Source organism: Chlorocebus sabaeus, chromosome 22 (assembly GCF_047675955.1).
Source record: "Chlorocebus sabaeus isolate Y175 chromosome 22, mChlSab1.0.hap1, whole genome shotgun sequence".
Classification (NCBI taxonomy): domain Eukaryota; kingdom Metazoa; phylum Chordata; class Mammalia; order Primates; family Cercopithecidae; genus Chlorocebus; species Chlorocebus sabaeus.
The window spans coordinates 101,955,170-101,971,964 of NC_132925.1; positions in this window are offsets into that span (position 1 = coordinate 101,955,170).

The window sequence follows — 16,795 nt, forward strand, 5'->3', positions numbered from 1 at the left end:
CTTGTGGAATTGGCAAAGGGATATTTGGAAGCCCATAGAGGGCTATGGTGAAAAAGGAAATATCTTCCGTTCAAAACTGGAAAGAAGCTTTCTGAGAAACTGCTCTGTGTTATGTTAATTCATCTTACAGGGTGACATCTTTCCCTTCAAGAAGGCCTTCGCTAAGGCTGTTCTTGTGGAATTGGCAAAGGGATATTTGGAAGCCCATAGAGGGCTATGGTGAAAAACGAAATAACTTCCGTTCAAAACTAGAAAGAAGCTTTCTGAGAAACTGCTCTGTGTTCTGATAATTCATCTCACAGAGTTACATCTTTTCCTTCAAGAAGCCTTTCGCTATGGCTGTTCTTTTGGAATTGGCAAAGGGATATTTAGAAGCCCATAGAGGGCTATGTTGAAAAAGGAAATATCTTCCGTTCAAAACTGGAAAGAAGCTTTCTGAGAAACTGCTCTGTGTTTTGTTAATTCACCTCACAGAGTTACATCATTCACTTCAAGAAGCCTTTCGCTAAGGTTGTTTTTGTGGAATTGGCAAAGGCAAAGTGATATTTTGAAGCCCTGAGAGGGCTTTGGTGTAAAAGGAAATATCTTCCGTTCAAAACTGGAAAGAAGCTTTCTGAGAAACTGCTCTTTGTTCTCTTAATTGATCTCACAGAGTTACATCTTTCCCTTCAAGAATCCTTTCGCAAAGGCTGTTCTTGTGGAATTGGCAAAGGGATATTTGGAAGCCCATATATAGCTATGGTGAAAAAAGAAATATTATCCGTTCAAAACTGGAACGAAGCTTTCTGAGAAACTGCTCTGTGTTCTGTTAATTCATCTGACAGAGTTACATCTTTCCCTTCAAGAAGCCTTTCGCTAAGTCTGTTCTTGTGGAATTGTCAAAGGGATATTTGGAAGCCCATAGAGAGCTATGGTGAAAAAGGAAATATCTTCCGTTCAAAACTGGAAAGAAGCCTTCTGAGAAACTGCTCTGTGTTCTGTTAATTCATCTCACAGAGATACATCTTTCCCTTCAAGATGCCTTTCAAAAAGTCTGTTCTTGTGGAATTTGCAAAGGGATATTTGGAAGTCCATGGAGGGATATGCTGAAAAAGGAAATATCTTCCGTTCAAAACTGGAAAGAAGCTTTCTGAGAAACTGCTCTGTGTTCTGTTAATTCATCTCACCGAGTTACATCTTTCCCTTCAAGAAGCGTTTCGCTAAGTTTGTTCTTGTGGAATTGGCAAAGGGATATTTGGAAGCCCATAGTGGGCTATGGAGAAAAAGGAAATATCTTCCGTTCCATACTGGAAAGAAGGTATCTTAGAAACTGCTCTGTGTTCTCTTAATTTATCTCACAGAGTTACATCTTTCCCTTCAAGAAGCCTTTCGCTAAGGCTGTTCTTGTGGAATTGGCAAAGTGATATTTGGAAGCCCTTAGAGGGCTACGGTGAAAAAGGACATATCTTCCTTTCAAAACTGGAAAGAAGCTTTCTGAGAAACTGCTGTGTGTTCTGTTAATTCATCTCACAGAGTTACGTTTTTCCCTTCAGGAAGCCTTTCGCTAAGGCTGTTCTTGTGTAATTGGCAAAGGGATATTTGGAAGCCCATAGATGGCTATGCTGAAAAAGGAAATATCTTCCGTTCAAAACTGGAAAGAAGCTATCTGAGAAACTGCTCTGTGTTCTGTTAATTCTTCTCACAGAGTTAAATCTTTCCCTTCAAGAAGTCTTTCGCTAAGGCTGTTCTTGTGGAATTGGAAAGGGATATTTGGAAGCCCAAAGAGGGCTATGGTGAAAAAGGAAATATCTTCCGTTCAACACTGGAAAGAAGCTTTCTGAGAAACTGCTCTGTGTTCTGTTAATTCATCTCACAGAGTTACATCTTTCCCTTCAAGAAGCCTTTCGCTAAGGCTGTTCTTTTGGAATTGGCAAAGGGATATTTGGAAGCCTATAGGGGGCTATGGTGAAAAAGGAAATATCTTCCGTTCAAAACTGGAAAGAAGTTTTCTAAGAAACTGCTCTGTGTTCTGTTAATTCATCTCACAGGTTACATCTTTCCCTTCAAGAAGCCTTTCGCTAAGGCTGTTCTTGTGGAATTGGCAAAGGGATATTTGGAAGCCCATAGAGGGCTATGGTGAAAAAGGAAATATCTTCCGTTCAAAACTGGAAAGAAGCTTTCTGAAAAACTGCTCTGTGTACTGTTAATTCATCTCACAGAGTTACATCTTTCCCTTCAAGAAGCCTTTCGCTAAGGCTGTTATTGCGGAATTGGCAAAGGGATATTTGGAAGCCCATAGAGAGCTATGGTGAAAAAGGAAATATCTTCCGTTCAAAACTGGAAAGAAGCTTTCTGAGAAACGGCTCTGTGTTCTCTTAATTCATCTCCCAGAGTTACATCTTTCCCTTCAAGAAAGTTTTCGCTAAGGCTATTCTTGTGCAATTGTCAAAGGGATATTAGGAAGCCCATAGGGGGCTATGGTGAAAAAGGACATATCTTCCGTTAAAAACTGGGAAGAAGCTTTCTCAGACACTGCTCTGTGTTCTGTTAATTCATCTCACAGAGTTACATCTTTCCCTGCAAGAAGCCTTCCGCTAAGGCTGTTCTTGGGGAATTGGCAAAGGGATATTTGGAAGCCCATAGAGGGCTATGGTGAAAAAGGAAGTATCTTCCGTTCCATACTGGAAAGAAGCTTTCTTAGAAACTGCTCTGTGTTCTCTCAATTCATCTCACAGAGTTACATCTTTCCCTTCAAGAAGCCTTTCGCTAAGGCTGTTAATGTGGAATTGGCAAAGGGATATTTGGAAGCCCATAGAGGGCTATGTTGAAAAAGGACATATCTTCCGTTCAAAACTGGAAAGTAGCTTTCTGAGAAACTGCTCTGTGTTCTGTTAATTCATCTCACAGAGTTACATCTTTCCCTTCAAGAAGCCTTTCGCTAAGGCTGTTCTACTGGAATTGGCAGAGGGATATTTGGAAGCCCATAGAGGGCCTTGCTGAATAAATAAATATCTTCCGTTCAAAACCGGAAAGAAGCTTTCTGAGAAACTGCTCTGTGTTCTGTTAATGCATCTCGCAGAGTTACATCTTTCCCTTCAAGCAGCCTTTCGCTAAGGCTGTTCTTGTGGAATTGGCAAAGGGATATTTGGAAGCCCATAGAGGGCTATGGTGAAAAAGGAAATATCTTCCGTTCAAAACTGGAAAGAAGCTATCTGAGAAACTGCTCTGTGTTCTCTTAATTCATCTCACAGAGTTACATCTTTCCCTTCAAGAAGCCTTTCGCTAAGGCTATTCTTGTGGAATTGGCAAAGGGATATTTGGAAGCCCTTAGAGGGCTATGGTGAAAAAGGAAATAACTTCCGTTCAAAACTGGAATGAAGCTTTCTGAGAAACTGCTCTGTGTTCTGTTAATTCATCTTAAAGAGTTACATCTTTCCCTTCAAGAAGCCTTTCGCTAAGGCTGTTCTTGTGGAATTGGCAAAGGGATAGTTGGAAGCCCATAGAGGGCTATGGTGAAAAAGGACATAGCTTCCGTTCAAAACTGGAAGGAAGCTTTATGGGAAACTGCTCTGTGTTCTGTTAATTCATCTCACAGAGTTACATCTTTCCCTTCAAGAAGCCTTTCGCTAAGGCTGTTCTTGTGGAATTGGCAACGGGATATTTGGAAGCCCATAGAGGGGTATGGTGAAAAAGGAAATATCCTCCGTTCAAAACTGGAAAGAAGCTTTCTGAGAAACTGCTTTGTGTTCCCTCAATTCATCTCACAGAGTTACATCTTTACCTTCAAGAAGACTTTCGCTAAGGCTGTTCTTGTCGAATTGGCAAAGGGATATTTGGAATCCCATAGAGGGCTATGGTGAAAAAGGAAATATCTTCCCTTGAAAGCTGGAAAGAAGCTTTCTGAGAAACTGCTCTGTGTTCTGTTAATTCAACTCACAGAATTACATCTTTCCTTACAAGTAGCCTTTCGCTAAGGCTGTTCTTGTGGTATTGGCAAAGGGATATTTGGAAGCCCATAGAGGGCTATGGTGAAAAAGGATATATCTTCCGTTCAAAACTGGAAAGAAGCTTTCTGAGAGAACAGCTCTGTTTTCTGTTAATTCATCTCAAAGAGTTACATCTTTCCCTTCAAGAAGCCTTTTGTTAAGGCTGTTCTTGTGGAATTGGCAAAGGGATATTTGGAAGCCATTAGAGAGCTATGGTGAAAAAGGAAATATCTTCCGTTCAAAACTGGAAAAAAGCTTTATGAGAAACTGCTCTGTGTTCTGTTTATTCAATTCACAGAGTTACATCTTTCCCTTCAAGAAGCCTTTCGCTAAGTCTGTTCTTGTGGAATTGGCAAAGGGATATTTGGAAGCCCATAGAGCGCTATGGTGAAAAAGGAAATATCTTCCGATCAAAACTGGAAAGAAGTTTTCTGAGAAACTGCTCTGTATTCTGTTAATTCATCTCACAGAGTTACATCTTTCCATTCAAGAAGCTTTTAACAAAGGCTGTTCTTGTGGAATTGGCATAGGGATAGTTGGAAGCCCATAGTGGGCTATGGTGAAATAGGACATATCTTCCGTTCAAAACTGGAAAGAAGCTTTTTGAGAAACTGCTCTGTGTTCTGTTAATTCATCTCACAGAGTTACATCTTTCCCTTCAAGAAGCGTTTCGCTAAGGCTGTTCCTGTGGTATTGGCAACGGGATATTTGGAAGCCCATAGAGGACTATGGTGAAAAAGGAAATATCTTCCGTTCAAAACAGGAAAGAAGCTTTATGGGAAACTGCTCTGTGTTCTGTTAATTCATCTCACAGAGTTACATCTTTCCCTTCAAGAAGCGTTTCGCTAAGGGTGTTCCTGTGGAATTGGTAACGGGATATTTGGAAGCCCATAGAGGGCTATGGTGAAAAAGGAAATATCTTCCGTTCAAAACTGGAAGGAAGCTTTCTGAGAAACTGCTCTGTGTTCTCTTAATTCATCTCTCCGAGTTACATCTTTCCCTTCAAGAAACCTTTCGCTAAGGCTGTTCTTGTGCAATTGGCAAAGGGATATTAGGAAGCCCATAGAATGCTATGGTGAAAAAGGACATATCTTCCGTTCAAAACTGGAAAGAAGCTCTCTGAGAAACTGCTCTGTGTTCTGTTAAATCATCTCACAGAGTTACATCTTTCCCTTTAAGAAGCCTTTCGCTAAGGCTGTTCTTGTGGAATTGGCAAAGGGATATTTGGAAGCCCATAGAGAGCTATGGTGAAAAAGGAAATATCTTCCATTCAAAACTGGAAAGAAGCTTTATGAGAAACTGCTCTGTGTTCTGTTTATTCAATTCACAGAATTACATCATTCCCTTCAAGAAGCCTGTCGCTAAGTCTGTTGTTGTGGAATTGGCAAAGGAATATTTGGAAGCCCATAGAGGGCTATGGTGAAAAAGGACATATCTTCCGTTCAAAACTGGATAGAAGCTTTCTGAGAAACTGCTCTGTGTTCTGTTAATTCATCTCACAGAGTTACATCTTTCCCTTCAAGAAGCCTTTCGCTAAGGCTGTTCTTGTGGAATTGGCAAAGGAATATTTGGAAGCCCATAGAGGGCTACGGTGAAAAAGGAAGTATCTTCCGTTCAAAATTGGAAAGAAGCTTTCTGAGAAACTGCTCTGTGTTCTCTTAATTTTTCTCACAGAGTTACATCTTTCCCTTCAAGAAGCCTTTCGCTAAGGCTGTTATTGTGGAATTGGCAAACTGATATTTGGAAGCCCATAGAGGGCTATGGTGAAAAAGGAAATATCTTCCGTTCAAAACTGGAAAGAAGCTTTCTGAGAAACTGCTCTGTGTTCTGTTAATTCATCTCACAGAGTTACATCTTTCCCTTCAAGAAGCCTTTCGCTAAGGCTGTTCTTGTAGAATTGGCAAAGGGATATTTGGAAGCCCATAGACGGCTATGCTGAATAAGGAAATATCTTCCGTTCAAAACCGGAAAGAAGCTTTCTGAGAAACTGCTCTGTGTTCTGTTAATTCATCTCACAGAGTTACATCTTTCCCTTCAAGAAGCCTTTCGCTAAGGCTGTTTATGTGCAATAGGCAAAGTGATATTTTGAAGCCCATAGAGGGCTGTGGTGAAAAAGGAAATATCTTCCGCTCAAAACTGGAAAGAAGGTTTTTGAGAAACTGCTCTGAGTTCTCTTAATTCATCTCACAGAGTTACATCTTTCCCTTCAAGAAGCCTTTCGCTAAGGCTGTTCTTGTGGAATTGGCAAAGGGATATTTGGAAGCCCATAGAGGGCTATGGTGAAAATGGACATATCTTAAATTCAAAGCTGGAAGGAAGCTTTCTGAGAAACTGCTCTGTGTTTTGTTAATTCATCTCACAGAGTTACAACTTTCCTTTCAAGAAGCCTTTCGCTAAGGCTGTTCTTGTGGAATTGGCAAAGGGATATTTGGAAGCCCATAGAGGGCTATGGTGAAAAAGGAAATATCTTCCGTTCAAAACTGGAAATAAGCTTTCTGAGAAACTGCTCTGTGTTCTGTTAATTCTTCTCACAGAGCTACATCTTTCCCTTCAAGAAGTCTTTCGCTAAGGCTCTTCTTGTGGAATTGGCAAAGGGATATTTGGAAGCCCATAGAGGGCTATGGTGAAAAAGGAACTATCTTCCGTTCAAAACTGGAAAGAAGCTTTCTGAGAAACTGTTCTGTGTTCTGTTAATTCATCTCACAGAGTTACATCTCTCCCTTCAAGAAGCCTTTCGCTAAGGCTGTTCTTGTGGAATTGGCAAAGGGATATTTGGAAGCCCATAGAGGGCTATGGTGCAAAAGGAAATATCTTCCGTTCAAAACTGGAACGAAGCTTGCTAGAAACTGCTCTGTTTTCTGTTAATTCATCTCACAGAGTTACATCTTTCCCGTCAAGAAGCCTTTCGCTAAAGCTGTTCTTGTGGAATTGGCAAAGGGATATTAGGAAGCCCATAGAGGGCTATGGTGAAAAATGACATATCTTCCGTTCAAAACTGGAAAGAAGCTTTCTGAGAAACTGCTCTGTGTTCTCTTAATTCATCTCTGAGACTTACATCTTTCACTTCAAGAAACCTTTCGCTAAGGCTGTTGTTCTGGAATTGGCAAAGGGATATTAGGAAGCCCATAGAGGGCTATGGTGAAAAAAGACATATCTTCCGTTCAAAACCGGAAAGAAGCTTTCTGAGAAACTGCTCTGTGTTCTGTTAATTCATCTCACAGAGTTACATCTTTCCCTTCAAGAAGCCTTTCGCTAAGGCTGTTCATGTGGAATTGGCAAAGGAATATTTGGAAGCCCATAGAGGGCTATGGTGAAAAAGGAACTATCTTCCGTTCAAAACTGGAAAGAAGCTTTCTGAGAAACTGCTCTGTGTTCTGATAATTCATCTCACAGAGTTACATCTTTCCCTTCAGGAAGCCTTTGGCTAAGTCAGTTCTTGTGGAATTGGCAAAGGGTATTCGGAAGCCATTGGAGGGCTATGGTGAAAAAGGAAATATCTTCCGTTCAAAACTGGAAAGAAGCTTTCTGAGAAACTGCTGTGTGTTCTGTTAATTCATCTCACAGAGTTACATCTTTCCCTTCAGGAAGCCTTTCGCTAAGACTGTTCTTGTGGAATTGGCAAAGGGATATTTGGAAGCCCATAGAGGGCTATGGTGAAAAAGGATATATCTTCCTTTCAAAACTGGAAAGAAGCTTTCTGAGAAACTGTTAATTCAGAAACTGTTCTGTTAATTCATCTCACAGAGTTACATCTTTCCTTTCAAGAAGCCTTTCGCTAAGGCTGTTGTTGTGGAATAGGCAAAGTGATATTTTGAAGCCCATAGAGGGCTAGGTGAAAAAGGAAATATCTTCCGTTCAAAACTGGAAAGAAGCTTTCTGAGAAACTGCTCTGTGTTCTGTTAATTCATCTCACAGAGTTACATCTTTCCCTTCAAGAAGCCTTTCGTTAAGGCTGTTCTTTTGGAATTGGCAAAGGGATATTTGGAAGCCCATAGAGGGCTTTGGTGAAAAAGGAAATATCTTCCGTTCAAAACTGGAAAGAAGCTTTCTGAGAAACTGCTCTGTGTTCTGTTAATTTATCTCACAGAGTTACATCTTTCCCTTCAAGAAGCCTTTCGCAAAGGCTGTTTTTTTGGAATTGGCAAAGCAATATTTGGAAGCCCATAGAGGTCTTTGGTGAAAAAGGAACTATCTTCCGTTCAAAACTGGAAAGAAGCTTTCTGAGAAACTGCTCTGTGTTCTGTTAATTCATCTCACAGAGTTACATCTTTCCCTTCAAGAAGCCTTTCGTTAAGGCTATTCTTGTCGAAATGGCAAAGGGATATTTGGAAGCCCCCAGAGGGCTATGGTGAAAAAGGAAATATCTTCCGTTCAAAACTGGAAAGAAGCTTTCTGATAAACTGCTCTGTGTTCTGTTAATTCGTCTCACAGAGTTACATCTTTCCCTTCAAGAAGCCTTTCGCTAAGGCTGTTCTTGTGGAATTGGCAAAGGGATATTTGGAAGCCCATAGAGGGCTATGGTGAAAAAAGAAATATCTTCCGTTCAAAACTGGAAAGAAGCTTTCTGAGAAACTGCTCTGTGTTCTGTTAATTCATCTCACAGAGTTACATCTTTCTCTTCAAGAAGCCTTAAGCTAAGGCTGTTCTTGTGGAATTGGCAAAGGGATATTTGGAAGCCCATAGAGGGCTATGGTGAAAAAGTAAATATCTTCCGTTCAAAACTGGAAAGAAGCTTTCTGAGAAACTGCTCTGTGTTCTCTTAATTCATCTCACAGAGTTACATCTTTCCCTTCAAGAAGCCTTTCATAAAGGCTGTTTTTTTGGAATTGGCAAAGCAATATTTGGAAGCCCATAGACGGCTATGCTGAATAAGGAAATACCTTCCGTTCAAAACCGGAAAGAAGCTTTCTGAGAAACTGCTCTGTGTTCTGATAATTCATCTCACAGAGTTACATCTTTCCCTTCAAGAAGCCTTTGGCTAAGTCAGTTCTTGTGGAATTGGAAAAGGGTATTCGGAAGCCATTGGAGGGCTATGGTGAAAAAGGAAATATCTTCCGTTCAAAACTGGAAAGAAGCTTTCTGAGAAACTGCTCTGTGTTCTGTTAATTCATCTCACAGAGTTACATCTTTCCCTTCAAGAAGCCTTTCGCTAAGGCTCTTCTTGTGGAATTGGCAAAGGGATATTTGGAAGCCCATAGAGGGCTATGGTGAAAAAGGAAATAGCTTCCGTTCAAAACTGGAAAGAAGCTTTCTGAGAAACTGCTCTGTGTTCTGTTAATTCATCTCACAGAGTTACATCTTTCCCTTCAAGAAGCCTTTCGCTAAGGCTGTTCTTTTGGAATTGTCAAAGGGATATTTGGAAGCCCATACAGGGCTATGGTGAAAAAGGAAATATCTTCGGTTCAAAACTGGAAAGAAGCTTTCTGAGAAACTGCTCTGTGTTCTGTTAATTCATCTCAAAGTGTTACATCTTTCCCTTCAAGAAGCCTTTCGCTAAGGCTGTTCTTGTGGAATTGGCAAAGAGATATTTGGAAACCCATAGTGGGCTATGGTGAAAATGGAAATATCCTCCGCTTAAAACCGGAAAGAATCTTTCTGAGAAACTGCTCTGTATTCTGTTAATTCATCTCACAGAGTTACATCTTTCCCTTCAAGGAGCCTGTCGCTAAGGCTGTTCTCGTGGAATTGGCAAAGGGATATTTGGAAGCACTTAGAGGGCTATGGTGAAAAAGGACATATCTTCCATTCAAAACCGGAAAGAAACTTTCTGAGAAACTGCTCTGTGTTCTGTTAATTCATATCACAGAGTTAAATCTTTCCCTTCAAGAATCCTTTTGCTAAGGCTGTTCTTGTGGAATTGGCAAAGGGATATTTGGAAGCCCATAGAGGGCTATTTTGAAAAAGGAAATATCTTCGGTTCAAAACTGGAAAGAAGCTTTCTGAGAAACTGCTCTGTGTTCTGTTAATTCATCTCACAGAGTTACATCTTTCCCTTCAAGAAGCCTGTCGCTAAGGCTGTTCTTGTGGAATTGGCAAAGGGATATTTGGAAGCCCATAGAGGGCTATGGTGAAAAAGGAAATAGCTTCCGTTCAAAACTGGAAAGAAGCTCTCTGAGAAACTGCTCTGTGTTCTGTTAATTCATCTCACAGAGTTACATCTTTCCCTTCAAGAAGCCTTTCGCTAAGGCTGTACTTGTGGAATTGGCAAAGGGATATTTGGAAGCCCACAGAGGGCTATGGTGAAAAAGGAAATATCTTCCGTTCAAAACTGGAGAGAAGCTTTCTGAGAAACTGCTCTGTGTTCTCATAATTCATCTCACAGAGTTACATCTTTCCCGTCAAGAAGCCTCTCGCTAAGGCTGTTCTTGTGGAATTGGCAAAGGGATATTTGGAAGCCCATAGAGGGCTATGGTGAAAAAGGAAATAGCTTCCGTTCAAAACTGGAAAGAAGCTTTCTGAGAAACTGCTCTGTGTTCTGTTAATTCATCTCACAGAGTTACATCTTTCCCTTCAAGAAGCCTTTCGCTAAGGCTGTTCTTGTGGAATTGTCAAAGGGATATTTGGAAGCCCATAGAGGGCTATGGTGAAAAAGGAAATAGCTTCCGTTCAAAACTGGAAAGAAGCTTTCTGAGAAACTGCTCTGTGTTCTCTTAATTCATCTCTGAGAGTTACATCTTTCACTTCAAGAAACCTTTCGCTAAGGCTGTTGTTGTGGAATTGGCAAAGGGATATTAGGAAGCCCATAGAGGGCTATGGTGAAAAAAGACATATCTTCCGTTCAAAACTGGAAAGAAGCTTTCTGAGAAATTGCTCTGTGTTCTGTTAATTCATCTCACAGAGTTACATCTTTCCCTTCAAGAAGCCTCTCCAAAGGCTGTTCTTTTGGAATTGGCAAAGGGATATTTGGAAGCCCATAGAGGACTATGATGAAAAAGGACATATCTTCCGTTCAAAACTGGAAAGAAGCTTTCTGAGAAACTGCTCTGTGTTCTGTTAATTCATCTCACAGAGTTACATCTTTCCCTTCAAGAAGCCTTTCGCTAAGGCTGTTCTTGTGGAATTGGCAAAGGGATATTTGGAAGCCCATAGAGGGCTATGGTGAAAAAGGAAATATCTTCCGTTCAAAACTGGAAAGAAGCTTTCTGAGAAACTGCTCTGTGTTCTGTTAATTCTTCTCATAGAGCTACATCTTTCCCTTCAAGAAGTCTTTCTCTAAAGCTCTTCTTGTGGAATTGGCAAAGGGATATTTGGAAACCCATAGTGGGCTATCGTGAAAATGGAAATATCCTCCGTTTAAAACCGGAAAGAATCTTTCTGAGAAACTGCTCTGTGTTCTGTTAATTCATCTCACAGAGTTACATCTTTCCCTTCAAGAAGCCTTTCGCTAAGGCTGTCCTTGTGGAATTGGCAAAGGGATATTTGGAAGTCCATAGAGGGCTCTGCTGAATAAGGAAATATCTTCCGTTCAAAACCGGAAAGAAGCTTTCTGAGAAACTGCTCTGTATTCTGTTAATTCATCTCACAGTGTTACATCTTTCCCTTCAAGAAGCCTGTCGCTAAGGCCGTTCTTGTGGAATTGGCAAAGGGATATTTGGAAGCACTTAGAGGGCTATGGTGAAAAAGGACATATCTTCCATTCAAAACCGGAAAGAAACTTTCTGAGAAACTGCTCTGTGTTCTGTTAATTCATCTCACAGAGTTACATCTTTCCCTTCAAGAAGCCTTTCGCTAAGGCTGTTCTTGTGGAATTGGCAAAGGGATATTTGGAAGCCCATAGAGGGCTATGGTGAAAAAGGAAATATCTTCCGTTCAAAACTGGAAAGAAGCTTTCTGAGAAACTGCTATGTGTTCTGTTAATTCATCTCACAGAGTTACATCTTTCCCTTCAAGAAGCCTTTCGCTAAGGCTGTTCTTGTGGAATTGGCAAAGGGATATTTGGAAGACCCTAGAGGGCTATGGTGAAAAAGGTAATAGGTTCCGTTCAAAACTGGAAAGAAGCTTTCTGAGAAACTGCTCTGGGTTCTGTTAATTCATCTCACAGAGTTACATCTTTCCCTTCAAGAAGCCTTTCGCTAAGGCTGTTCTTGTGGAATTGTCAAAGGGATATTTGGAAGCCCATAGAGGGCTATGGTGAAAAAGGAAATAGCTTCCGTTCAAAACTGGAAAGAAGCTTTCTGAGAAACTGCTCTGTGTTCTCTTAATTCATCTCTGAGAGTTACATCTTTCACTTCAAGAAACCTTTCGCTAAGGCTGTTGTTGTGGAATTGGCAAAGGGATATTAGGAAGCCCATAGAGGGCTATGGTGAAAAAAGACATATCTTCCGTTCAAAACTGCAAAGAAGCTTTCTGAGAAATTGCTCTGTGTTCTGTTAATTCATCTCACAGAGTTACATCTTTCCCTTCAAGAAGCCTCTCCAAAGGCTGTTCTTTTGGAATTGGCAAAGGGATATTTGGAAGCCCATAGAGGACTATGATGAAAAAGGACATATCTTCCGTTCAAAACTGGAAAGAAGCTTTCTGAGAAACTGCTCTGTGTTCTGTTAATTCATCTCACAGAGTTACATCTTTCCCTTCAAGAAGCCTTTCGCTAAGGCTGTTCTTGTGGAATTGGCAAAGGGATATTTGGAAGCCCATAGAGGGCTATGGTGAAAAAGGAAATATCTTCCGTTCAAAACTGGAAAGAAGCTTTCTGAGAAACTGCTCTGTGTTCTGTTAATTCTTCTCATAGAGCTACATCTTTCCCTTCAAGAAGTCTTTCTCTAAAGCTCTTCTTGTGGAATTGGCAAAGGGATATTTGGAAGCCCAAAGAGGGCTATGGTGAAAAAGGAACTATCTTCCATTCAAAACTGGAAAGAAGCTTTCTGAGAAACTGCTCTGTGTTCTCTTAATTTTTCTCACAGAGTTACATCTTTCCCTTCAAGAAGCCTTTCGCTAAGGCTGTTCTTGTGGAATTGGCAAACTGATATTTGGAAGCCCATAGAGGGCTATGGTGAAAAACGACATATCTTCCGTTCAAAACTGGAAAGAAGCTTTCTGAGAAACTGCTCTGTTTTCTGTTAATTCATCTGACAGAGTTACATCTTTCCCTTCAAGAAGCCTTTCACAAAGGCTGTTTTTTTGGAATTGGCAAAGCAATATTTGGAAGACCATAGAGGGCGTTGGTGAAAAAGGACATATCTTCCGTTCAAAACCGGAAAGAAGCTTTCTGAGAAACTGCTCTGTGTTCTCTTAAATCATCTCACAGAGTTACATCTTTCCCTTCAAGAAGCCTTTCGCTAAGGCTGTTCATGTGGAATAGGCAAAGGGATATTTGGAAGCCCATAGAGGGCTATGCTGAAAAAGGACATATCTTCCGTTCAAAACCGGAAAGAAGCTTTCTGAGAAACTGCTCTGTGTTCCGTTAATTCATCTCACAGAGTTACATCTTTCCCTTCAAGAAGCCTTTCGCTAAGGCTGTTCTTGTGGAATTGGCAAAGAGATATTTGGAAACCCATAGTGGGCTATCGTGAAAATGGAAATATCCTCCGTTTAAAACCGGAAAGAATCTTTCTGAGAAACTGCTCTGTGTTCTGTTAATTCATCTCACAGAGTTACATCTTTCCCTTCAACAAGCCTTTCGCTAAGGCTGTCCTTGTGGAATTGGCAAAGGGATATTTGGAAGTCCATAGAGGGCTCTGCTGAATAAGGAAATATCTTCCGTTCAAAACCGGAAAGAAGCTTTCTGAGAAACTGCTCTGTATTCTGTTAATTCATCTCACAGTGTTACATCTTTCCCTTCAAGAAGCCTGTCGCTAAGGCCGTTCTTGTGGAATTGGCAAAGGGATATTTGGAAGCACTTAGAGGGCTATGGTGAAAAAGGACATATCTTCCATTCAAAACCGGAAAGAAACTTTCTGAGAAACTGCTCTGTGTTCTGTTAATTCATCTCACAGAGTTACATCTTTCCCTTCAAGAAGCCTTTCGCTAAGGCTGTTCTTGTGGAATTGGCAAAGGGATATTTGGAAGCCCATAGAGGGCTATTTTGAAAAAGGAAATATCTTCCGTTCAAAACTGGAAAGAAGCTTTCAGAGAAACTGCTCTGTGTTCTGTTAATTCATCTCACAGAGTTACATCTTTCCCTTCAAGAAGCCTTTCGCTAAGGCTGTTCTTGTGGAATTGGCAAAGGGATATTTGGAAGACCCTAGAGGGCTATGGTGAAAAAGGTAATAGGTTCCGTTCAAAACTGGAAAGAAGCTTTCTGAGAAACTGCTCTGTGTTTTGTTAATTCATCTCACAGAGTTACATCTTTCCCTTCAAGAAGCCTTTCGCTAAGGCTGTTATTGTGGAATTGGCAAAGGGATATTGGGAAGCCCATAGAGGGCTATGGTGAAAAAGGACATATCTTCAGTTCAAAACTGGAAAGAAGCTTTCTGAGAAACTGCTCTGTGTTCTCTTAATTCATCCCTGAGACTTACATCTTTCACTTCAAGAAACCTTTCGCTAAGGCTGTTGTTGTGGAATTGGCAAAGGGATATTAGGAAGCCCATAGAGGGCTATGGTGAAAAAAGACCTATCTTCCGTTCAAAACCGGAAAGAAGCTTTCTGAGAAACTGCTCTGTGTTCTGTTAATTCATCTCACAGAGTTACATCTTTCGCTTCAAGAAGCCTTTGGCTAAGTCAGTTCTTGTGGAATTGGCAAAGGGTATTCGGAAGCCATTGGAGGGCTATGGTGAAAAAGGAAATATCTTCCGTTGAAAACTGGGAAGAAGCTTTCTGAGAAACTGCTCTGTGTTCTGTTAATTCATCTCGCAGAGTTACATCTTTCCCTTTAAGAAGGCTTTCGCTAAGGCTGTTATTGTTTAATTGGCAAAGGGATATTTGGAAGCCCATAGAGTGCTATCGTGAAAAAGGAAATAGCTTCCGTTCAAAACTGGAAAGAATCTTTCGGAGAAACTGCTCTGTGTTCTGTTAATTCATCTCACAGGGTTACATCTTTCCCTTCAAGAAGCCTTTCGCTAAGGCTGTTCATGTGGAATTGGCAAAGGGATATTTGGAAGCCCATAGAGGGCTATGCTGAAAAAGGACATATCTTCCGATCAAAACCGGAAAGATGCTTTCTGAGAAACTGCTCTGTGTTCTGTTAATTCATCTCACAGAGTTACATCTTTCCCTTCAAGAAGCCTTTCGCTAAGGCTGTTCTTGTGGAATTGGCAAAGAGATATTTCGAAACCCATTGTGGGCTATGGTGAAAATGGAAATATCCTCCGTTTAAAACCGGAAGGAAGCTTTCTGAGAAACTGCTCGGTGTTCTGTTAATTCATCCCACAGTGTTACATCTTTCCCTTCAAGAAGCCTTTCGCTAAGGCTGTTAATGTGGAATTGGCAAAGGGATATTTGGAAGCACATAGAGGGCTATCGTGAAAAAGGAAATAGCTTCCGTTCAAAACTGGAAAGAAGCTTTCTGAGAAACTGCTCTGTGTTCTCTTAATTCGTCTCTGAGAGTTACATCTTTCACTTCAAGAAACCTTTCGCTAAGGCTGTTGTTGTGGAATTGGCAAAGGGATATTCGGAAGCCCATAGAGGGCTATGGTGAAAAAAGGCATATCTTCCGTTCAAAACTGGAAAGAAGCTTTCTGAGAAATTGCTCTGTGTTCTGTTAATTCATCTCACAGAGTTACATCTTTCCCTTCAAGAAGCCTCTCCAAAGGCTGTTCTTTTGGAATTGGCAAAGGGATATTTGGAAGCCCATAGAGGTCTATGATGAAAAAGGACATATCTTCCGTTCAAAACTGGAAAGAAGCTTTCTGAGAAACTGCTCTGTGTTATGTTAATTCATCTCACAGAGTTACATCTTTCCCTTCAAGAAGCCTTTCGCTAAGGCTGTTCTTGTGGAATTGGCAAAGGGATATTTGGAAGCCCATAGAGGGCTATGGTGAAAAAGGAATATCTTCCGTTCAAAATTGGAAAGAAGCTTTCTGAGAAACTGCTCTGTGTTCTCTTAATTTTTCTCACAGAGTTACATCTTTCCCTTCAAGAAGCCTTTCGCTAAGGCTGTTCTTGTGGAATTGGCAAACTGATATTTGGAAGCCCATAGAGGGCTATGCTTAATAAGGAAATATCTTCCGTTCAAAACCGGAAAGAAGCTTTCTGAGAAACTGCTCTGTGTTTTGTTAATTCATCTCACAGAGTTACAACTTTCCTTTCAAGTAGCCTTTCGCTAAGGCTGTTCTTGTGTAATTGGCAAAGGGATATTTGGAAGCCCATAGAGGGCTATGGTGAAAAAGGAAATATCTTCCGTTCAAAACTGGAAAGAAGCTTTCTGAGAAACTGCTCTGTGTTCTGTTAATTCTTCTCATAGAGCTACATCTTTCCCTTCAAGAAGTCTTTCTCTAAAGCTCTTCTTGTGGAATTGGCAAAGGGATATTTGGAAGCCCATAGAGGGCTATGGTGAAAAAGGAACTATCTTCCGTTCAAAACTGGAAAGAAGCTTTCTGAGAAACTGCTCTGTGTTCTCTTAATTTTTCTCACAGAGTTACATCTTTCCCTTCAAGAAGCCTTTCGCTAAGGCTGTTCTTGTGGAATTGGCAAACTGATATTTGGAAGCCCATAGAGGGCTATGGTGAAAAACGACAAATCTTCCGTTCAAAACCGGAAAGAAGCTTTCTGAGAAACTGCTCTGTTTTCTGTTAATTCATCTTACAGAGTTACATCTTTCCCTTCAAGAAGCCTTTCACAAAGGCTGTTTTTTTGGAATTGGCAAAGCAATATTTTGAAGACCATAGAGGGCTTTGGTGAAAAAGGACATATCTTCCGTTCAAAACCGGAAAGAAGCTTTCTGAGAAACTGCTGTG